Raw genomic sequence first — 23,020 nt, 5'->3', positions numbered from 1 at the left:
CATAGATGCAGTTGCCTGTTTGGAGGCTGTTCCCAAAGAGCAGCAATGTGAGGTGGTTTTGAGTGCACAGTTTTCCAGGAGCTTCCTTCTCCCTAGGTTACAACTCCCTCCTCCCCATTGTGGGTTGCACTTCCAACTTTCAGGTAGTAATTCTGCAAATACCTCTAGCACCTGAAGAATGTATTCCTGAAACCATTGGTTCAGTTAAGGTGTGTCAGTATTCCTTTTCCTACAGTCAAGGAGCTAACATGATCCAGAATTGTTTACATGCCTTCCAGTGTTATGTCATTGTCTTAGAGTCGTTCCAGCCTTTCTCCCTGTCACTTCTTTTCCCAGTTTTATAAACCCTTGCTCTCTCCCTGCTCAGCTGTGTGCAAGGGCAGAGCTCAGTCAGGATGTGCTGGCTCCCTAAGACACTGCACAATAACCAAATCTCCACCAGCCCAGCCCTGCACCTGGGAGAGGCTGGCAACCTGTGGTTAAACCTGAAAGGAAAAGGTGCTGGAATGGGACCTGGACCCAAAGCACCTTCCTCTTCATTGTTCAAGCACTTCAGGATGCAAAATCCTTCTCCTCCAGCCTGTAAAGTACACAAGGCTCCCATGCTGCTGTGGTGTGGGACTGTGGGAGTATCTCTGAGTTTATGGGAACATCCAAATACCAAACCCCAAACCCACCAAGGCCTCTCTTTGTTGACACTAAGCAAATAAAGGCACTGAGAACTCAGAAATCAAGGGCTCTGGGAGCTGCCAGTGGTTGTACTCTGCCTTAACTCTGCTTGGGGAAGGACTCCTGATGGGTGAGCAGTGGTGCCCTGTTTGCTCATTGCCAGGACTGCAGCAATCCCACAGCTGGGCTGTGGGGCTGCCAGGGGTTCAACCTCTTCAACGCAGTGCAGTAACCTAATGAAGTTCAGTTCTCAATGGATGGTGTGGAGGGGGAGATTTTCCAGGTGCAAGAACATGAAGGAGATACCTGTTTGTGTTGTAATCAGTGTGAGCTGAACCTTCACACCTCCCCTTATGCTTTTGAAGATTTCTCCTGACACTAAAGTGACTCTGGAGGTGTTTCTAGCAGTGTTGTGTGGCTCTGCTGCACAATCCTGACATGTGCTGGTGGGAGGCAAAGTTCACTCCATTAAAATGCCTGTGGTGTGTGTGCTGTTGGTGCCAGCAGTGCTGTCAGTGAACATGGGGGGCTGGCCAGGCCCCCATGGGTTTATTCCACCAGGAAATCCGTGTGTGGCTGCACTTCCACAGTCTTCAGGGTGGTTTAATGGCAGGGATTTCAAAATGGTCTAGAGAAGGGGACTGGGGAGATTGCTGGGTATTTGTGAGCCCCATGTTGCCTTCTGCCACTGGCAGCACCTGCTCCAGGGTGCAGAGTGACAAGGAGTGCACAGAATATTGTCAGCAGTGAGATCTTAATCTGCTGCTAACACACCCAAATGCTTTTTCCTCCCTGCTGCTCCTGTGAGATTTCTCATTGAGCAGCAGGTCAATGGCATTCCCATTCACTTCTGGCATTAGGATTTTGAGAAGGACAGATTTGCCTGTTACTTCCCAGGATTTAGGGCCATTCTCCTTTGCTGGAGGTAACATGAGCAGAGTGGGACAGTGCCACAGGCTGGCTGCAGCTTCTGCTGTGTCCCAGGAGTGACAAAATGAAGGGAGAAAATTGGATGGATTCCCCAGGGGCTTTGCACAAAACATAAGTTTTTAGATAGGGCTAAAATACAGAAAGAAGATGCCCAGAGTAAAACTGAAGGGAGCTCCCTGTACCCATAGCACCTTTAGCTAAAGAGGAATTTGTTCCTGAGTAAAAGGCCAAGTTTTTAGGGTTTCTGGCATTTTTAAATTGCTGACTCTGACCTGTTTCTAAGGCTTTCATTCTGAATACAGCAAAATGAATTGCAAGGGAGCAGTTAATTTATGTCACAACATCTCAAGAGGCTGAGGGTGCCTGAGCTTGGCTGTAATGCCTTTGGCTGTTTAAATCTGCACCTTGGCTTGGGGGGGTTCTGCCATATTTAAAGACCCTCTTTTCTCCCTTCTTCCCTGCTGTGGTTTTGTTTTCTCCATCTGCATGGGACATACAGGTCACACATGGGACATGTTGCCTCTGCTTCTCACCTTTGGGAACCTGTGTCTTCCTCATTGCAGAGCAGCACCTGAGCTGAGCTCACAGCTCTGGGTGCTGCTGTCACTGTTGGTGCCTCCCTGTGTCTGAGGAAAGGGGAGATTTGGGTGTTTGCTTTGATGTTTGGTCCATTTTTGCTGCTCACAGCTGCAGCTTCCTCCTCGTGCTGGTGACAGAAGTTACAGAAGATGCACATCCCTGCAGTTATATTTAAGAATTAAATTTTAAAATGCAGTTGTTGTTTATTGATGGGATTTTTCCAGTTGCTGGAAATGCCACAGGGGTGGTTTGGGTGTAAGTACAGAATGATTTGCATGTGGGAGCAGTCAGGGTGGAGGTGCAGGGATGACCCGGTGTCATGGCACTGACTTCTCAATGCCCAGGCAGCTGTGAAAAGCCAGCTGAAGTCTCAGAGTAATGCTGACACTTGACTGGCTGCTTGTGAAAGTCATTTTCTCCAATATTTGTCTCCTTTGGAGTTCCTCCTGCAGGCTGTAGCAGCCCTTGGTTTGTTTCCTGGGCTAAAACCTGAATTGCTCTTTGCTGTTGTTGAGACTGAACTGTGCAGGCAGTGGGATTCTGCAAAATCCTGTTAAAAAGTTGGAATTAGTAACCATTAGTCACCAATTCCTGCAGGCCCTGGAGCTGTCTGAGTGCTGCCAAGCTCTGAAGGTGTTTCAGTTCAGAGCTGTGGGTAGGACACTGTCGTGCTTTGGCTCCATATGGTAACGTGCTGGCAGGTCTGGAGTGGGGAAGACAGGGAGAAGGGAATGTGGAACGAGCTGCTGGGGGTTTCAGGGGCTGATCTCTGTGTCCAGGAGTGCTGCACAGAAAAGTGTCTCAGGAGTGGAGCAGAGCCTTGGCTTCCCAAGGTGTTCTTATTTTCTGGGAGTGGGGAACCAGAGACCCTTAAAGTTGGCTGATTTTATTAAAATCTGCATTAACACCACCCTCTGAACTCTGTACAGAGAGTTTTATTGGTGAAAGTCAGACAGCAGGAGCTTATTGCTTTTGTCTTATTTAAAGAGTTCATTTAAAACGAAATATCAGGCTCTGTAGGTGTTGAAGGAGAAAATAAAATGGGTGGAATGTGTCTTGTCTTGACAGCAGTGCAGTTTGAGGGTGCCATAGGAAGGAAGTTTGAGGTGCTTTGCACACACTGGGTAAAGCTCTGGTAGAAAAAAAAAAACCCATAAATATTTTGTATAAAATCTCTTTCAGGCCTTTCTGTGAACTGAACTTCTGTCTCAGCCCTGATAAAGGGCTGGGCTGTACAACACGTACAGAACTGTTTGCTCCTTGCCCTTGGGAGTCAATATTGGCTTGGGAGAAAGATTAGTTTGGATGAAACACATTGGTGGGAGATACTTAAGAGCTTTTTTTCCCTGATCCCTTATTGTAGGTGCTGAACATTGCTGCCTAACCCAGCAGAGGCTGCCAGGAGCTGGAGGCAGGTGCCCAGGGTCTTCCCACACCAGCCTCCTCCTCAGGAGCTGTCCCACGTGCCAGGCTCCACACTGGGGATCAGTGCCTGAGGCAGCACCTTGGTGTTTTACCCCTCTGGAATGGCCCAGGCCACTGGCAGCCTCTCCTGCCTCAGCCTTGGCATTCTTCACTCTGTTCTCTCCCTGTTTGCTGGCTCACTCAGCTGCACAGAATCCCAGATTGCTTTGGGACCTCAAAGCTCATCTTGTCCCACCCCTGCCATGGCAGGGACACCTTCCACTGTCCCAGGCTGCTCCAGCCCCATCCAGCCTGGCCCTGAGCACTGCCAGGGATCCAGGGGCAGCCACAGCTGCTCTGGGCACCCTGTGCCAGGGCCTGCCCACCCTCCCAGGGAACAATTCCTGCCCAATATCCCATCCAGCCCTGCCCTCTGGCAGTGGGAGCCATTCCCTGTGTCCTGTCCCTCCATCCCTTGTCCCCAGTCCCTCTCCAGCTCTCCTGGAGCCCCTTCAGGCCCTGGAAGGGCTCTGAGGTGTCCCTGGAGCCTTCTCTTCTCCAGGTGAGCACCCCCAGCTCTCCCAGCCTGGCTCCAGAGCAGAGGGGCTCCAGCCCTTGGAGCATCTCCATGCCCATAATGGATTTGAATGTCCAGAAATTGCAGTGTTCACAGAATTGAAGAACTGCAGAGAAGGTCATGGCTGGGAACAGTTGGTACAAGTTTAAGTTTCTATTCTCATCAGTGATGCTCTGACCAATTTGTCAGCCAGGTCATTTCTGGATGTGTGGTGTAAGCCAGTGCCACCACTTACATGCCACTGATTTGGCCATCAGTTCTCAAATCCTCCTTCAGATGAGTCAAAGGAAGTTTCTCCTTCTTTTCCTCCCTCAGTTACTCAAGTCTTCACTTTTTTTTACCTTAATGCCAGTGGAATTGAAGATGGTTTGTTTTGATTTGTGCTGAGAGATACAGCTCTGGACAGGGAAGGACACAGGGCACGGGGTCCATCTGTGGGTGTGCCCAAGGGGAAACGCCTCTTCAGTGACTCTGAAGCTTTGCCTTTTCCAGGTGAGCCCAGAGCTGTGTTTAGGGTTTATTTCCTGTACTGGATGTACTGGAGGGGGTGGCAGCACTGCCAGCTCTGCTCTGCATTGCTGCCTCAGCCAGGGTTTGGCCACTGCACAGGTACTGGCATGGTCCCACTGGCACCAGCAGATGTTCCAGGAGCCCACAGATACCAGTGACCCTCTCCCTAGTTGGTTGAACTGCTTCTGCCTTCAGAGCCCAAGCTGAGATACAGAGATACATCATACATATGCTGAGACAGAGACTTGTTACACCCTGCTGCAAGTACAGCTTTAAACTTCCAAAGTAATAAACTCTTTAAAGCCAAGAGCCTTAACAACTCCAACAATGCTGAGACAGGAAACACGGTTCCGAGGCTGCGCTGAATATTTGGGAATTGTTCCTGCTCGGGGTGGGTGTCTCTGGTTTACAGAGAGGCAGCAGCAGTGCCCAAAGATGACAAGGACCTTGGCCACCCTCACCCAGTTCCCCAGGAACAGGTAAACAAGCTTCCCCCGTGTGTTCTCAGGAAAGTCACCTCACTGCCCAGTGCCAGCTGGATGGCTTTAGGTGTTGAATTGCTCCTTCTTTCCATGAAACAATATTCTTAACTTAGCATAAAACGTTGTTTTTGCTGGTGGCAGGGGCTGGATTCCTCCTTTCTGGCCCTTTGGTCCTTCCAGCACTGAGGGGGACATGGCAGGGATGTAAATGATGGGAAAGGGGGGTCAGCTGGGAAGGAGCTGGGTGTGCCCCTGGAGCCAGCCCCAGTGGGGGAGCTGCCATGTAGGTCCCATAGTGGTGCCTGGGCAGCAGTGGCTCCAGCAGTGTCCCCAAGCTCTGGGGAGGTTGCTCCTGCTGGAGCAGATCCTGCTGCCTGCTCTGTGCAGCCAGGCCATGGACACCTTGGTAAATGCACCTTCCCTCCTGCCTGTTGGTTTGCTTTTCTCACAGAGCAAATTTCACAGAGCTGGTTACTGAAAGCCTGCACTAGGAATGAGAGCACTGTGTCCAATCACAACCGGCTGGAGCTGGGGTTGGGGTTGGGGTTGGGGTTGGCTCTGCCCACCCTCTGTCCTCACAGTGACACCCACACAGTGATCCCCCTGTGAAAGCCATCACTGGGCATCGAGGGTGGTGGTACCTGATTACAAACAGCCCGAGAGAGATTATTTTTGGAGTGATCAGCTGAAACCAGAGTTGGCTTTGGTTTGCCAAGGGCAAGGAGTGGGCCTGGGAGCCAGCAGAGGCTCCTGAGCATCCCCTGCTTTCTTGAGAAGCTCCCTCAGCACCGACCCAGGGCTTCAGCACTCCCTGTCCTTGCTCAAGCACGCGTGGGGATGGATAGAAATACAGATGGATAGAAAGAATTCATTGAAAATGCCATTGAAACATTATTGAATTACAAATTGAAAATCAACTGAGGACAGTTTCCAATCAAAATATTTTAAAAGGCAAATTTGAGTGTTTTGAAGTCTCCAGGTTCGCTGGCCATTATTTTGTCCTGGTACCTCTGGTTCCTTTCCCTCCTGCCCAGCGCAGCCCGTGTTTCCCCCTTCTCCCTCCCCGCAGAAAGAGAGAACCGCTCTGTTTACACCCCCTGCTGGGGCAGCCCGCCCGCGGCCGTGCGGGGGGACGGGGCTTCCTCGCAGCAGCCTCACTGTAAATACTCTGTGCCAATGCTTCGTGGACAAACCGAGGTGGCAAGAAGTTGTATCTGTGAAATATTAAGCTGTGTTTGTATATAGATCCAACGTGTGTTATCTGCAGCTCTGTAATCAATTGTATATTAAACTGTTCCACTGTATGGCCGATCATTTCATGCTCTCTTAGATGTAGAAAAGCTGAGAAGTAATTCACAATACACTGTGTCAACTCCAAATCGTTTTTGTTTTTGTATTTTTGCTCCAGCCCCGCTTCAGCCGCAGCCCTTGGCACATGATCTGGAAGAAGAATAATTTGGAATAGATTTTTCAGCCCTTTGTTTTGGATCTGGCTTTTAACAACGTTTCTTTGATAATCATGAAGCCACCAAGTTAATTTTTGATTAGGTGCATATTTAGGAGGCACCTTAAACACAGAAGGCATTTGTCACATAGATGTGCTGCACTTGGATGTGTTGGTTGGCAGTGAATGACCTTCCTGTTCCCAGTGCCCAGGGTGAGAAGACTCCTTCCTGATTTTTCCTTGTTTTGATCCAGCTCTGAGGCGTTGGGAAGGGGCCATGCAGGCACCACTGGCAGCACCTCTGCAGCCACATTAGGTCACTGCTGGGCAGAGCTTTTCCCCACAGGGAGCTTGTGTTGGCCAAAACTGGGGATGAGCTTTGGAAAGTTATTTATCTCTTTGGCAGAGAGCATTGATGGTTTTCTCTGGAATTCCAGTGCCTTATTCAGATCCCCTTAACTTGCTGGGAAAGGGGAATGAGGCAATTTTTCTGGAGTGAGTGTCCACAGAGCATGGACTGGCTGACCAGGAGTGGCTGGGCAAGAAGAGGAGCCTTGATACTTCCAAAACTGGAATCTGACCCAAAGAGTAAACCCTATGTCTGTCTGTCTGTTCCACACCCCCCACTTCTCTTGGGGTTTCTTGTCAGCTTCCCACTGTGTGTTCATCGGGTTTCACTGGGGAATGAAGCCCCTAATGAAGCCCTGAGCCCTTCCCAGTCAGGGTTTGACCTGCCAGATGTGAAGGTTTCCTCTGGGTGCTGCTGCCTGTCAATGACCAGTGACCCACCACCATTGGTCCTGCAGCCCCAAACCCTTCTCACCAGGCAGCCACAGCATCTGAACATGTCCAGCCATATTCTCCAGCTTCTCTTTCCCTACTCTCACTCTGCTGCAGCACAGCAGGGGCTGGTGGAACCAAAGAGAAATGGCATCCAGTTTCTCTGGGTCCCAACTGACTCTTTTCCCCCATATTTTGCACATTTGTTTTTTTTCCACAGACCAGGTAAGTATGAGAGCACACAGTAACACCTGTGTTGCAGTTGGCACCACAGCCAGCATTTGCCCTGGGCTCCTCAGTGCCAGCCCAATGTTTAATGCCAGTAGGGTGTGCAGGCCTTGCTGGGTATTCCCAGGTATTTGCCTTCTGCTGTAGGTGAAAGCTCTTCCATTGTTGTCCAGTCAGGTTCTGATTGTGGATCCTGGTGATTGCAACTGCCAAGGGATATTTTTTAATAAATCTAGTGAAGGTATTTCAAACAAATCCAGTCTTGATGTTTTCAGTTTGTCTTGTCCTGGATAAGCCCACGTTAAAGTTTCTTTTCTCTCTGTGCTTTGGTTCGTGGTCAGGACATGTTGTACACCAGTGTTGAATGTATTGAAAGGCCCACCCTGTGCATGGTTAGTTTATGTGAGGATGTGTAACAAGAAAAGCTCAAAGGTCTCTCAGGGAGATGTCTTACAGCAGTTCCTGAAAGCCTGGGCTGTGTTTGTCCATAGTGAGCCGTGGGTGCTTGGCCTGCTGCCATGGTGTGCTGGGCCCAGCTGGGCAGTGGGGCACAGCAGAGCCAACCCAGAGGCTGCTCCATATCTCCCATCTACAGGTGCTGCCAGCGATCTGGCACCTCAGGCATGCTGCAGAATGGGATCTCTGTGGGGTCGTTGGCTTTTTCCTCCTCTGGAAGCAGGAGGCTCCAGGATTGCCCTGGGTGCTGGGAAGGTGAGTGGTACCCAACCCCACAGGCTGTTGGTGTGGGGTGGTCCCAGGTTCTGCCCTGCCTGGGTGTGCCCCTCTCAGGGTTCCCACTTCTGAGGAACCACCATCACCTCGGGGGCAATGGGGAGGTGCTGCAGCACCTGGAGCCGCCTCCCAGTCTGTGACCCCCGGGTGGGTGGGAACTGCCCGGCCTCCTGCCCTCATTTCATGTGCAGGTGGGAACTTGCAAGTGACCTCTGGCCCAGGCATGGCCACATATTGGGACCCCAGTGCCCTCCCAGCTCTGGCACTGTGGGAGGTGGGTGTAGAGCACATCTGCCAGCTCCTGCTCTGGTTCCCCTGTGGTGTCCTTGGGGGTTTCCTGGGGATCTCTAATCCAAGCTGTTCCACTCTTTTCCTGGGGCTGCTCCAGCACTGTCTGGGTCACAACACTGAGCTCCATCTCTGCCCAGGGAATGCCCATCTGCCTCTCTGCTGTGCCATCACCATGACTTCATCAAAGGGCTCTGCCCTGGTCCTGCTTCAGGGCAACCCATGGAGAGGGTTCTCTCTCCTGGCTTCCCACACCAGCCACCAACTTTACTTTTCACACCAAAGAGCTTTTCCTTTATCTCTGGGTCAAATCTTTCTTTGAAGCAATGATTTCCCCCCGCTCTCTCTGGTTCTGTGACATTTCAGTCCAGCAGAGCCCACAGCAGTTTGTATTAATGGCTGTGGCAATTTCAGTGGCATGGAGGCATCTTGTGTCGTGGCTCTGCCAGGGGGTCCTGCAGGGCTGTGCTCAGCCTGGCCAGCAGCTCTGGGTCTCACTTGTTAATCACTGCTTTGCTTTCACTGCTTTGATTCTGGTAACTGAACTTCTGTTGCTTTGTGACATCAAGCAGCAATTCTCATTTCCCAGCCTCACAAAGTTTGTGGGAATTTAGGAGCTAGATGCAAATGAACTTCATTAACATGCTTAATTATCTTATAAACCTCATACCCATCTGTCCTGCATATGCTTTATGCTTGGCACTCGATGACAAAGTGACCATGTTGGGCTTGGCATGAGGTGCCTGAGAGCAGGAACCTTTGGGGAGAGCCCAGCTGTGCCTGCAGAGGGGCTGTGTTAGTGCTCGGGGCACACTGGAGGTGAAATGTCCTTTTTCAAAGGCTGTGTCCAAGCTGGGAAATGGGAAATGATGTATAGAACATGTGGCAGAATGGCACAATCTTAGGAATGATCTTTAAAAGCAAAGAACCATGGAAACAATTGAAACAAGCCCCAATCCCTGTTGGTTTGCAGCCCAAGATCCTGGACTGGCATTCCATGGTGGCACATGATGCATTTCATGGGGGAGAAGCTGGGCTGCAGTCACATCATTGGGTGCCTTGAGCAATTTCAATGAATGCTTTTGTCCTTATTTAATATTACTGAAAAATAGGAGAAAAAATGAGCCTTTACTTCCAGGTTGGTTTGCAAAGCCTGGGTAAAGGACAATGCAAACCCCAGACTTGCACCTGAGCCCCCTGAGGGGTTAGGGGCTGTGACAGGGTCTGGGCACAGAGTGTCAGCTCTTTTATACAACAGCATCGTGTAGGAGCCACCTCTGTCAGTGGTCACTCAGCATTTGGGTGACCCATCGGGTGCTGCTGTGCACGCCTCACTCACCTTGCAGTGTGGGAAGAGCAGCAATGTTGTGTTGGTTTCTGCTTTTTGGGCATGTGTTTGGAGCCAAGCTGAAGCAGAATGTGGAATTTTGCAGGCCTGAGAGGGAGAAAGGACCTGGGATGAGAGCAGCCCTGAGAATAGCTCTCCTGCCACCACAGCAGTGAGTCCCTGTGTCTGGGCAGTGGAGAGCAGGGAGCACAGTGCATAGCAAAGTGCTGACGAAGGATCTCCTTCCCTCCTCATGCTCCTGCCAGCTCACATCAAGCCAAAGACACCTTGTTCCTGCAGGGGCTTGGATAACACCCCAGCCTGGGCACCCCTCTGCCTCCAGCTTCCTGGTCCAAGGCCAACATCCCTATCATGTTACCAGCCCCATTCCCCTCCAGCACCGGCAGTCATGAAATTTAGGAGAGAGAATGTTGGAAACTGTGGAGCTGGAGCTCTAAATAATTGTAGATACAAGCAAAGCAGAGATGTGGCTACAGGGCAAGTGTTGACTCTGTGTCCTGTGGTTGTGACCAAACTGGGTAGTGGAAGAGAAAACACAACTTTGCAGTGGGTTGGTGGTTTGGAGTGTTTTTTGTGTGGAGTTTGTGTGGGTTTTCTGGGGGGAGCTCAGGCATGTGCCCAGTGACCCCAGGCCCCCAGGGCACTGTGGCTTGATGGCATTGCAAGGGATGTACGAACCTGTATTTTTTTGATAACTCTGTGCCACACTCTGAATCCCTCCTCCTGGAAAAAGAGGAAATAATTTAACTTTTCTTTCTAATCCACAGAAAATACAAGGGGAAAGTGTCCCTCCTCATGTGGCTCCTGCCTGCAGAGCTGCTGTTGCACAGTGCCTGCCCCAGCATCCAGCACTGATTCACACCACAGGAGCCAGGGCTGCACCCTTGGGTGCCACTGTGATCCAGCTGGGCATGAACAGCTCTGTTAAGGACAGGTCCTGCTGGTTCAGCTCCTTGTCTCCCAGGGGCTCCCCCAAACTCTGCCTCATGAACTCATCTCCACTGAGAGGGGTAACAGGGACCCTGTGGAGAAGGGAACATCCATGGGATGATGTTCCCAACATCCAGAGGAGCTGGTGTGATACTGGGGTGGTGCCTTGACCCAGACATCCCCTGAAATGGTTTTTAGCCCTGAAGGTGCCCAGTTTGCTGCTGGTGAGGTTCTGTAAATGCTGTCACAGCTGTGCTGATGCCAAGTGCTCCTAGAAAAGAAGAGTCAGATGTGCCAGGCTGAGCCTCCAGCTGAGGTCTTGCAGCATGTGTCACTCTCTGCTTCCAGGCCATGTCCCTGGATTCATCATTTCCTCCTGACCCCCATTCTGGGTCTTATATCTGTTCTCCTTTCTGGATGGGTTTTTGGGTGTCCATGTACATGGGAGAAGGCAGTTTCTTGCTTTTATACGTGCTGCATAAAGGTGTAAATGCTGTAAGGTCCCTCGTTGTCAAAGGTGCTTCCCAAAGACTGAAAGTGCCAGGAAAGACCCCACAAAGCAACGGGACTGTGATAGATGGAAACCTGCAGTTGTTCCCTTTGTCCCCGCCAGCAGCCGGGGCTAGGATGGCCTTGGGGACAAGGGGACAGGAGGGGCTGGCCAGGGCACAGGGCGCGGCATGTCCCGGCCTTTATCTCCCCCTAGTGCCACCCTCCAGGCTCCTGTGCAGAGTCCGGCAGTGCCTCTCACAGCGGCTCTGGGGCTGGAGGGGATCAGCTCTGGGGCAGCCACATCCCAGAGCAGCACAGTGAATGTGGGGAACGGGGCAGGACCCTGTCAGCCACAGGAGCAATGAGCTGAGCAATCCAAAATCCTGATAAGGTAAGTGTCAGGAAGAGCCACGACATCCAGCTGTAACAAGGAGGTGTTTGGCACCACGGGAGCTGCGGTGGTGATGAGAGAGGAGATGGTGGAGAGGGAGGTGATGGATGTGCCTTTGCTTGGCCTGAAAAGACCCAAAAGGTGACATTCCCAAGGCTGAAATGAGTGTGTTCTGGTGGCACTGTGACCTGAACAAGACCGAGAGTCCCTCGCAGCTGCCACATGCCCGAGGGCAGGGGACAGGGTCACCGCTGCCTGCGAGCCAAGGGGATGTGCGGCCCGTGCCCGAGGCAGCCTGGCCCCGCTGGCGCTGCGGGCGTCTTTGGTCACCAGGATCTTGCTCAGCCCAGAGCCGTTGTCCCTGAGCCAGGTGTGCACTGAGCTGTGTCCAGCCTCAGCAGGAGCCGGGAGCAGCACACAGCCCGTGGGGCTCTGCTCTGCCGCTTGTCCTCTGTTCTCTCCGAGCTCCCATCGCCCGTGCTCTGAGCAGGCAAAAGGGACAGGAGGCTGTTCCTCAGAGGCTGGCTCTCCCCTCAGCCCGGCAGGGTAAGGTGTGGGAGGGAAATGGTTAAAAGATAACGTTTGGCACCACAAAAGGTCTCTGTGCAGCTGTGGGTGGGGTCACGGGCGTGTCCCCAGGGAGCCGCTTCACACCCTGCTGCAGGTGATGTGCCGTGCCCTACCTCGGGTGACCTGGCACTTGTGAGGACTCCACGTATGGGCTTGTCCTTGAGCCGGGGTTATCCCCTGTACTGATTTAATGCGTTTCTCTTGGCCTCCAAGTTTTTTGAATTTTTAGCGCTTCTGCTGGGAGCGAGTCCTGCACATGGTGCCAGGGACTTGGGACAGGCTGTTGGGCACAGGGCAGGGTGTGGGGCTGTGCTCAGTGGGGCCATGTGGGGCAGGGCATGGGGCTGTGTAGCATGAGGCCACGCTCTGGGGAGAAGGTGGGGTGCACAGGCAGCCTCTGTTTTATGGGGGGACCCAAGCCATGCTGGATCCACATCACTGCATCCCCTACACGAGGACCTGCCCGAGCTGGGGGATCACACAGCAGCTGTGTGACAAAACACCCGTCCACTGCAGCACCCACCAGAGCCCTGTGCTCTTCCACTCCTGGTACCAATCCCAGGGCTCTTCCCAGCAGGAATCAGCCCTCTGAAGGAGTTTGCTGCTCTCTTCTGGCTTTAGACACGTTTCGAATCGGAGGATTCCTGTTTTCCAGACGGCACAGAGGGGATCAGTGCAGGCACAGGGTTAATTGACACGAAAGCCCGTTGGGTTTCAGCAGCCCCCCCGCGCCGGCCGGCCCCGCTGGCAGCCCTGTGCCGGGTATTTATAGCACCGTGAACTTTGAGCGTGTCCAGCCTGCGGGCAGAGCCCGCTGGGGACGTGGGGACGGCCTCGGCAGAGCTGGAGGCTTTGGGGGGTCCTGGCCCAGGCTTCAGCAAGCAACCCAGAACATCCACCAGCACATGCCAGCCCCCTGTGCCCCACACACCCCACAGCCAGGCAGCTCCGGGGCACCCAGGGGCCCCCGGCTGTGTGACCTCTGTCAACGCACCTGGACGTGGGGTTGAGCCTCCTTCAGCCACAGCAGAATCCTCCCAGGCTGATGTTCCAGCTTTTGAGCCGGCATTCCTGCTTTCAGTAGCAGCTGAACAAAGGCATCTTCCCTTTTTCATGACAAACAACAGGCAGAAGATCCCATGTCCTCACAGTGTCCTGAGGCAGATTCCTCTTCATCAGACAACCTGCCAGCCAGCTCACCACGTCCTGGAAAGAAGACATCATGTGTGGCTTCCTTACTCTGAAATTAGGCAAAGGAGAGTATGGGTGGTAGGGGATGGGAAGCCTATGTGTGTAAAGCCTTGAAAAATACCTTTTAAAAAATAAACAAGAAAATATTTGTTTGTCTTTTAGCAGGTGACATTAGGTACCTATGGATTGAAGGGGCAGCCCAGAAAGCCAGCATTATCCTGGGCACATCCCACAGCATGGGCAGCAGGTGAGGGTGGGATTCAGGTGAGATCACACCTGCAAAGATGCCTCCAGTTCTGAGGCACCAGCATCAGAAGGACGTGGAGTTGCTGGAGAGAGTCCAGGGGAGCCCATGGAGATGCTCCAAGGGCTGGAGCTCCTCTGCTCTGGAGCCAGGCTGGGAGAGCTGGGGATGCTCACCTGGAGAAGAGAAGGCTCCAGGGACACCTCAGAGCCCCTTCCAGGGCATAAAGGGGCTCCAGGAGAGCTGCAGAGGGACTGGGGACAAGGGATGGAGGGACAGGACACAGGGAATGGCTCCCACTGCCAGAGGGCAGGGCTGGATGGGATATTGGGCAGGAATTGTTCCCTGGGAGGGTGGGCAGGCCCTGGCACAGGGTGCCCAGAGCAGCTGTGGCTGCCCCTGGATCCCTGGCAGTGCCCAAGGTCAGGCTGGATGGGGCTGGAGCAGCCTGGGACAGTGGGAGGTGTCCCTGCCATGGCAGGGGTGGGACAAGATGAGCTTTAAGATCCCTTCCAACCCAAACCATTTATAAAATGGCAATGAGAGCACCCAGGGGCTGCAGTGTGGGGGTCTTTGGAAGACTCCAGCCCTACTGGTCAGTGGTTCTCCAGCATTTCAAGTCTGGACGTTGGTTGGGGCATTATTTTGAGGAATGATTGCTGAAGCAGAGAGAACAGGAAATCATGGTCTGCCATGCCTCCATCCATGGTGGGATTCTGCTCCAACTGCTCCATGTGCTGATTCCCTTAACTCCAAATCAATACGTGGCTTTGCACAGAAGGTCTAGAAGAGGTGGGCATCAAGGATAATTTAAAAAATGGAGTAGCTTTCACCCAAGGAAGAACTAAACAGGCTGGGATGCTGCATCCAGGGCAGGAAATGACAAATGTCTAAGACAGAAAGCAGAAGTGAAATTTTCCTCAGGTCAGAGAGGTCTGTGTGGATCTTTATGAAACAGTGGAAGATTTCTAGTTCTCTGAGATGAATTGCTGACACAAAGATTTATCTGCAGCCCCTTCCCCTTGGGCTAAGTGTAGGGTTTGCAGACCTGGTTACTGGAAACCCATGAAGACCATGGGGGTTTTTTTTCCTTCAAAAGCAACTGAAATGTTTTGACCAAAATTCACTATTTTTCCTATGTTTTCACTGTGATTCTGCCCCAGAAGAAAGCATTCCATCTGCTGTGGGTCATGTGTGACAACACTGTAAGCAAAGGAAAATTGGGTCCTGTAAAGGGCAGTGTCTTGAAATTTTGATCATGAAAGACCAGTCTCATTCATAATTCCAAATATACACACATTTGTACAATTACACATCCCAGCTGCCTCTGAGGGCAAGTGCTCAAAGTTTCCTCTCTTTTCCTGAAAGCATTGGCAATTTACTTGTGGGAAAACTTGTTTTATATCCTTGGGAGAATATAATGATATTGCTGTTGCCCTCTGAGATGTATTTAGGTGCTGCCCATGCCAGGAATGGCCACAGAGCTTTGCATCAGCAGGCAAAGGAGCAAGCACTGAAATATCAGGGAAGGAAAGGGAGGAATGGTTTCATTCTTACAGATTCCTGCATAAAATAGAGGCTAAAGCACGTCTTCAAAATGATTGAGCGAGGACACTGCTCATTACATAAGGTTGTTGGGGGGAAAAAATAGGCTGATTTACATTTTTATAGGAAATAAAAGGAGGTTTGTGGGTGACATAGCACCTTCTGCTGAGAATGTCAGCATGAGATAAGTGGGCTTCAAAGGGAAGAGTAACCATTTTCCTGCAGGGACAGAGTCCATCCCGGAGAGCTGAGCCTGGGAGGAAAGCGCTTCTCGAAGGCAATTTCTGTTGCCGTAACAAATACGTTTATTTAGCGCAATTCACATTGACTGCAAGGCTGCTACTTCTCATTTCTGCTGGTTCCTCTGAATTTTGGTGAAGCCTTGGGTAGCAGGAAAACCAAACTGCCTCTGTTTTGTGGATGTGTTTTCAGGGCAGGAATTTCAGGGCAGGATGTGCTGTTTAGGAGTGAGGGGATTTTCTCAGGGTTGGAGTTCAGTGATACCTTAATTTCATTCCCAGTGAGTCCCCTGGTGGGGTTTTACCCTGGTTTCAGGTTGGTGGCCCTCTGAGATTTGCTGTGCTGTGCTTCAGATCCGTGGCTGTCTGGCAGAACAATTCTGGTTGCTCAAAAGCACCGATTAGCATAAATGAAGGAGTGGGTGAAATGTTCATTATATTGCCTACTGTCATGTTTGTGTACCAGATTTTGTTACCATCTGTCATTTCTGTTTTCTTGTTGTTGCCAAAAGTTGTCATTCTGAATGGAGGGTGGAGACTTATCTTCAAAAGCCAACGTGAGATAATTTTAGGTACTTTAGGGCTCATGTGTTCCATGCTGGGTGTCAGTGGCCCTCACGTACATCAGCCCCTCATGTCTTTGGTAAAATCTGGGCAATGGTTTAGTTAAATGAGTTTTTAAACCATTAGGGTCATGCAAATGCACGAGAATCTCATCTCTTGTCATTTAAAAAGAGTATCTGGTCCTTGCAATTGCAAAGAAAAGCTTGAAAATAAAATATGTTTTCCTTAATCTTAAAAAAATACAGAATACAGAGAAGAGTGTAAGTAGGGACATTGTAGTGTTAAAATCCAAGCATTTGCCCAGAGATCTGACCAAGGAAAGCAGCAGCTCTGCTACAATGGACTGCAGCATCCCCAGATAATTTCCAGAGATGTAAATATCCCAGGGACTGAAGCTGGACAAATTCAACCTTGAAATGAGCCGCAGCTGTCTTGCAGCACCGGTGGCTGCGTACTGCGACAGCGCGCGAGGGGAGCGGTGCCTGCACCGGGGCTCGCAGCCTTGCCTGCAAAATTAGCTCCTTTCAACCACACCGTTTTCATTCAGGGACTGGGAGCAAGGGCTCAGCCTGCAAGCAGGGAGCTGGGAGGTGAAGCCACGAGGATTTCTTGCCTTGTCCAAGTGCTGTGAGATCATCCGCTGTGAAAGCTCAGTGTCCTGTGCCTGCTGGGGAGAGAGAGGGCTCAGGGTGCCTGGATCATCCTCCTTTCATTGGGCTGCAGCACCAGGCTGCTGCTGGGAACTGTCAGACCCTCCCTGGCAGTGCCAGGGCCATGCTGGCACCTCAACACTTCCCATGTCAGCCCATGTCAGCAGCTCTGCTGTCCCCAGGGTCGCTGGGTTTTAATCTGGCCTGAGTGACAGAGCTCAATGTTCACCTGAAATGCAGTGACTCATGACATCAAAAAAAAAAAAAAATCTAATGACTTCAACTGGACTTCAACTCCAGGAAAATACAAAACCAATTTGAGGATTTTTTTTTCGTTAGCTTGGGCTCAGCCACTGGTGCGAAGTCATAACCAAAGCCATGATGTCCCAATGTTGTGGTGGGAACTCTCACTGGTTTGGACGTACAGAAGGTCACTGCTTCCTCCAGGAGAGCTGAGGGAGGAGGAGATGGAGCTGTCTTTGCTCTGGAAGCAGCAGAGATCACTCCAAACATCTCTGATTGAAGACTGGGGGGAGACCAGGACCATGTAATGACTACAGTGATTACTGGGTACTTCTTTGAAGATGTCCAGGTATCTGTGTTGTGTTATGATCTGTGTCATGCACCCTCCAGTCCCTGAAGGGGCTCCAGGAGAGCTGGAGAGGGACTGGGGACAAGGGATGGAGGGACTGGACACAGGCAATGGCCCTCACTGCCAGAGGGCAGGGCTGGATGGGATATTAGGCAGGAATTGTTCCCTGGGAGGGTGGGCAGCCCTGGCACAGGGTGCCCAGAGCAGCTGTGGCTGCCCCTGGATCCCTGGCAGTGTCCAGGACCAGGTTGGATGGGGCTTGGAGCAGCCTGGGACAGTGGGAGGTGTCCCTGCCCATGGCAGGGATGGAACAAAATGGGCTTTAAAGTCCCTTCCAACCCAAATCAGTCTGTGATTCTATGAAAATCCTGCATTTTATCAAATCTTTGGGTACTTTTATAATACAGATCTGAGGTAACAGCTCTGTCATGTTTTAACACTTCAATGATGTAAATTGTCTTTCCTAGCTCAAATTCTCCCATATTTACTCTCTCCCAGAGGGTAATTCTACAAAGCTCACAAGCAAATTCCACCCGAGCATTTCAGGATGCTGTGAACATCACTGACAGCCGTTGTGAAAAAGTTGGGTCTGGGTTTGTTTCACAAGTGTGAAATCAATTTCAGAGCTCTCATATCCAAGCCAGCCTGGTAAATTGCCCTGAATGAGCACCAAGTGTCATCCTGTGTGGATGACAGAGGAACCTGGAATGCAGCTGAGAAGCCTTTGGGCAAGCAGGAAGAAGTGGGTTTGGCTGTGGGAAGTGGAGCTGACCTGGCAGAGGGGCCAAATGGGATGATTTAATAGAAGTGACCTTGCACTGGATGTGGAGGAGCTGGGGGATTGAGATGAGGTGCAGTAGTTTGTCAGGCCCTGCTCCAGGATGACAATGATGGGACTCCAGGCTGGGTGATTGAGATGATCTGGCTCCACTTCTCTGATAAGCACAAGGCTGGGATAAGCTGGTATGGGGTGGAAGAAAAGAAGGGAAAAAAAGGGAATTTCTTTTCTTAACACCTAATGTGCTGTTGGCTTAAGACAGGAAGACAAATGACCTCAGCTGATCTAAGACTGAAGCACAGAGCACATTGACAGCCAAGCCATGAAACTCCACACCACAGGAATTAACCACCATGCCCAAGGTGGACAGCTTGGGGTGAAAAGTTAATCCTGATATCATTAGATTCAGCACTGTAACAGCAACATAATGGAGTCACAAGTGACAGGGTGAGATGGCACCAAGGCCTTGCAGCATGTCAAGTCTTGCAGGAATGGGACAGGAGTGTAACAGAAATCATCTGCCTCATGCTTCAAAGGATGGAGCAATACCCTGAGAGAGCTGGGGAAGGTTTCTCTATCTACCCAATGAGGTGTTGGCCTTGAGGAACTCAGGCAGGAATATATTGTCAAATCAAGGACAAAAATCCCAAACAAATTAAAACGCATCTGGACTGATGTGCAGGTATGTTAAAAGAGCTTCCTGACCTTTACTTTCATTCCCTGGAGCACCACATTTTATTACTCTTGCCTTCTACATAATTTATCATAGAAAAATATTATTTTGGCTATAAAATTATTTGCCTTCATTTAAGCTCTGCAACAGTATTTAACTTTCTGGTCCTTTTTGAAACTAATTTCCCCAGGCAAATTACGTCTTGTACCAAGAGATTCTTGCCATTAATGTCACAGAATGGGACATCACAGCTGGGAGGGGGGTGATAATTTCTTTGACAACCTTGGAAGCAACAGAGTAGAACACTTCATTGGAATCATTCTCTCACAGGTTTTCCAGAGGAAACAATCCCAATTTTTCCTGTGCTGATTATCACCACCACCTCAGTCACTTTGCTGCCTGCCCTGCTGTGATCCCCTTAATCTGAACAGGGTGCCCAGAGTTGCTGTGACTGTTCCTGGATCCCTGGAAGTGTCCAAGGCCAGGCTGGATGGGGCTTGGAGCACCCTAGGATAGGGGAAGCTGTCCCTGCCCATGGGGCTGAAACAGGATGGTCTTCAAAGTCCCTTCCAAACCAGTCTGTCATTCCATATTTCTATGAGCTAGCAGCCATAATGACAATAATTAGTTCTACTTTCACCTGAACCCATTATTTAGGAGCTCGTGCAAACTTACAGTGAAATATGATTAATGCTGAAAAAAGGTTTTCCAGCTGCAGCCCTCATGTTATGTTTAGGAGAAACTCTGGACTGAGTCACCAGGAAAGGTTTTGGGTTTTACTCTGTGCTGGGCACCCCAAGAAGTGCCAGGTATGATTCAGGCAGCCAAAACAAGGAGATAGGAGGGATGAAAGATGCATCCAACTGGGATGCATGAGAGATGCATCCAGCTGCCCAAGGAGCTGCCTGAGAGAACCACAGGGCTGGAGAAATAGTGGAGCCTTTGAACTGGTTGTTGCCATAACAAGAAAAAATAAAGAATTTGGTTTGAATCAAATGTGAAAAATTTGCTGAGGGGAAGGTGAGTGAATTGATGTGTTTTAGTCATTTTATCCTTTCTTACTTCCTTTGTTTTCCCTGTTTTGGAGGTAAAAGCTTTTTTTAAAGCTTTGCTCACAAAGCAGGGAAATTAAGTGTTTTCACTGTCAATAAATCTGAAGGTTTCAGTGCTTTCCAGATTCTGAGAGCTGAAACTTTGGGGGGTTTTCTGAGTACTTACTGAAGCTCTGAACCCCTGAAGAAGGTGAAGTTTCCCACAAACATCTTATCTGCTAGAAAAAGGGTGAAAAGAGTCATCATAATCCAATGTGGCCAATGTGGGGCTGGGTCAGTCCCACTTCCTACTGTCCCAAACCAGTGAGCATTGAGTTTCAAGCTCCCTTTTTACCCAAAGCAAGGAAAGAACTCTTGTGGTGGGGGAAGAGCAAGGCCAGAGGCACAAACAGGCAGTTAATGTATTCCCCTTGTCAACCCAGCTCAGTGCCCTCCCTGCCCTGATGAATATTGAAGAATTTCATACAAATTGGAACTGGTTCAGCAGGACAGTTTTCCAAGACCCAGCCCAGAAAGGCTTCCTGGTCACCACTGGGGGCCCTTTCCTCCATGGGAGGAGTGCACAGTCCACAGGAAGGAATTGTTCCCTGGGAGGGTGGGCAGGCCCTGGCACAGGGTGCCAGAGCAGCTGTGGCTGCCCCTGGATCCCTGGCAGTGCCCAAGGCCAGGCTGGATGGGGCTGGAGCAGCCTGGGACAGTGGGAGGTGTCCCTGCCCATGGCACAGGGTTGGAACAAAGGGGTCTTTTCCCACCCAAGCCATTCTGGGATTCTATGACAGTGCCAGAGCAAGGAGAGAGCAGCCACCTGAGTCTGCACCATTCTCCAAGAACTTGGGCTGAGTTAAATCTTGGAGCCTAATGAAGAAGGTGAGGGACCTGTCTGCCACATAAATCCAAAACATTTCACAGCTGGCTTTTAACCCAGCAGAGAGAGAGAGACTGACACTGCAGAAGAGCTTGGGGTTGCTCTCTGGATGACTGGGAGTTCAGCAGAGTCTCTGATGAAAAATAAAGCTTTTCAAGAGTTGTGAGGAATTGAACCACAGCAAAAAGCTTAAAGGCTGGTGTGGGAACCAGGATTAACTCTGAGAAGGTACGGAAAATTTCCCAGGAATGAAGCTCCTTGAGATAACCAAGTCTTGCACTAAAGCTGTGAGTGATAGCAAGAATAGAAGAGGCAGAGGACAGGCAAGGCTGAAGGGAGCAGGAGAAATTGCAGAGCCATACTCTTGCACCATCCAGGACAATGGCAGAGCAGGGGAAAATGCCACCATTGTTTCATGGCCTGGCTTGACAGTGGCTCGGCAGAGTTTTGCACACAGGTGACTAACAGGATGGTGGTGAGACTGTGAGCTTGGCCAGAGTTTTCTTGGGAACACCAGATTTTGCTGCAGCAAAAAATAAGGACACAAGGAGGGAATTTCCAAATGTCACCCCAGACATGTGAAATCACTGCATTGCTGTGAGCATTGCTACTGATAAGAAAAAAATGCAAGCTATATGTAGAGACAGGAGAAAAAAATTATGAGATTTATAGTAATGAATTACAAAAGATATATGCAGTGTGTCCAAGTAGGTTAATAAATGCTTGGATGGCATTGAATTGAAAGGAGCAATGCTTAGTGTGGTCAAAAGTGCTGAGCACTTGATTACAGAATCATAAGATAGAGTTGTTTGGAAAGGACCTTAAACCTTATTTCAATCTACCCCTCTGCCATGACAGGGACACTTTCCACTATCCCAGGTTGCTCCAGCCCCATCCAGCCTGGCCCTGGACACTGCCAGGGATCCAGGGACAGCCACAGCTGCTCTGGGCACCCTGTGCCAGGGCCTGCCCACCCTCCCAGGGAAGAATTTTTTCCTAATATGTAAGCTAAACCTACTCTCAATTTGAGCCCATTCCCCCTTGTCCTATCACTACATGCTCTTGTACATAGCCTTGCCCCATCCTTCCTTTCAGTTCCTGTAGGTACTGGAAGATCTGTGAGCCATCATGGAATGAGCAGAGGACAGAATGGAATGGGAGGAATCTGGAGACACTTTCCAAGGGATGAGGAATGACCCAATCCCTCAGGTCTGAGATGCTGACAGGCCACTGCTCTGAGCTGTGTGGAGGGAACAGAATGAATGCAGGGAAGCACCAGCCCTGGTGGGAAGGATGAAGTCTTGCTCTGAGCTAGGGGTTCAGGCAAGAGGTAGAGCCTGCAGTGAATTTGGCAGAGGGAGTGTGAGCAGTGCTCATGCCTGAGCTCACAGCTCAGCATCCAGCTCAGACTGTTCATCTGGGATTCAGCTCATGCCAAGCTCTGAGTGACAGCACCTGAAGAGCTTGTGAATGCCCTCTCCTACTGATGATGCAAAGGGAAGGTCACATCTTTAACTGGGAGACAAGGCAGGGAGGTGGGAAACACTGAAATCTCCCCATCTCAAATGGCCAGAGTGTATCTATGGGCATCCTGCCTTTCTCTGTGCTCAGGGAAGGGATCTTTCACCACAATCTGCAGGAGAAAAAAAAATGTTCTGTGCCTTTATTTTGGCCCATGTTGGCTGAAACCACCCATAAACCACTAATTGCAACTGCTGGAAGGGATCTGGCACACATGAAACTTGCCCAGATTACCCAGATTACTATTTTATGGGTAGAAATATGACTTTCAAACTGACTGTGGGGCAGGTTGCAAGCTGGTGTCAGAGAGATAAGAAACCATAATATAGCAGAGCCCAAAGACAGACATTTTTTGTAGCAATTTACTTTAAAATAAAGCAAATGGACTGTTGTGTCTCAGACAAAGTCTGAGATTTGTCGAGCAACAACCCAGAGAGAGAGCACAAAGACTGATACAGATTTTTCTTAACATTTTGTCAGGTATGACAAAGTTACAGCAACTCCAGCAAAAGGCTTCACATTTGGGACTTAAGAAAGAAGGACCCCTCAGAGTGACAGATGCCATTATGCTGATGACAGAAGACTTTGTTTTTCCTGGACTGCTACTCTTGCTTTGGTGAGATAGCCTTACCCATTACTTGGGGGATTGCTCCACATCAGAATTAGATGGTCCTGACAGATGATGGGCAGGATTTTCAGCAATTCACAGAAAATTCCAAGTCTGCATCCAGTCCCCATTAGATTCTATTCAA

At 50.4% G+C, this 23,020-nt stretch overlaps 1 long non-coding RNA gene across 1 annotated transcript; it reads left to right on the top strand.

The window, feature by feature from the left end:
- Positions 1-4,169: 4,169 nt before the first annotated feature.
- LOC306809225 lies at positions 4,170-16,660 on the top strand. The gene is made up of 3 exons (XR_013776194.1): positions 4,170-8,314; positions 10,739-12,330; positions 12,976-16,660. It is a non-coding gene; the product is annotated as an uncharacterized lncRNA (long non-coding RNA).
- The last annotated feature ends 6,360 nt before the right edge of the window (positions 16,661-23,020 follow it).

This window comes from Erithacus rubecula, assembly GCF_903797595.1.
Source record: "Erithacus rubecula genome assembly, chromosome: 17".
NCBI classification, from domain to species: Eukaryota; Metazoa; Chordata; class Aves; order Passeriformes; family Muscicapidae; genus Erithacus; species Erithacus rubecula.
Note: the sequence above shows the minus strand (reverse complement) of the source record. Positions and strands in the feature narration are given on the sequence as shown.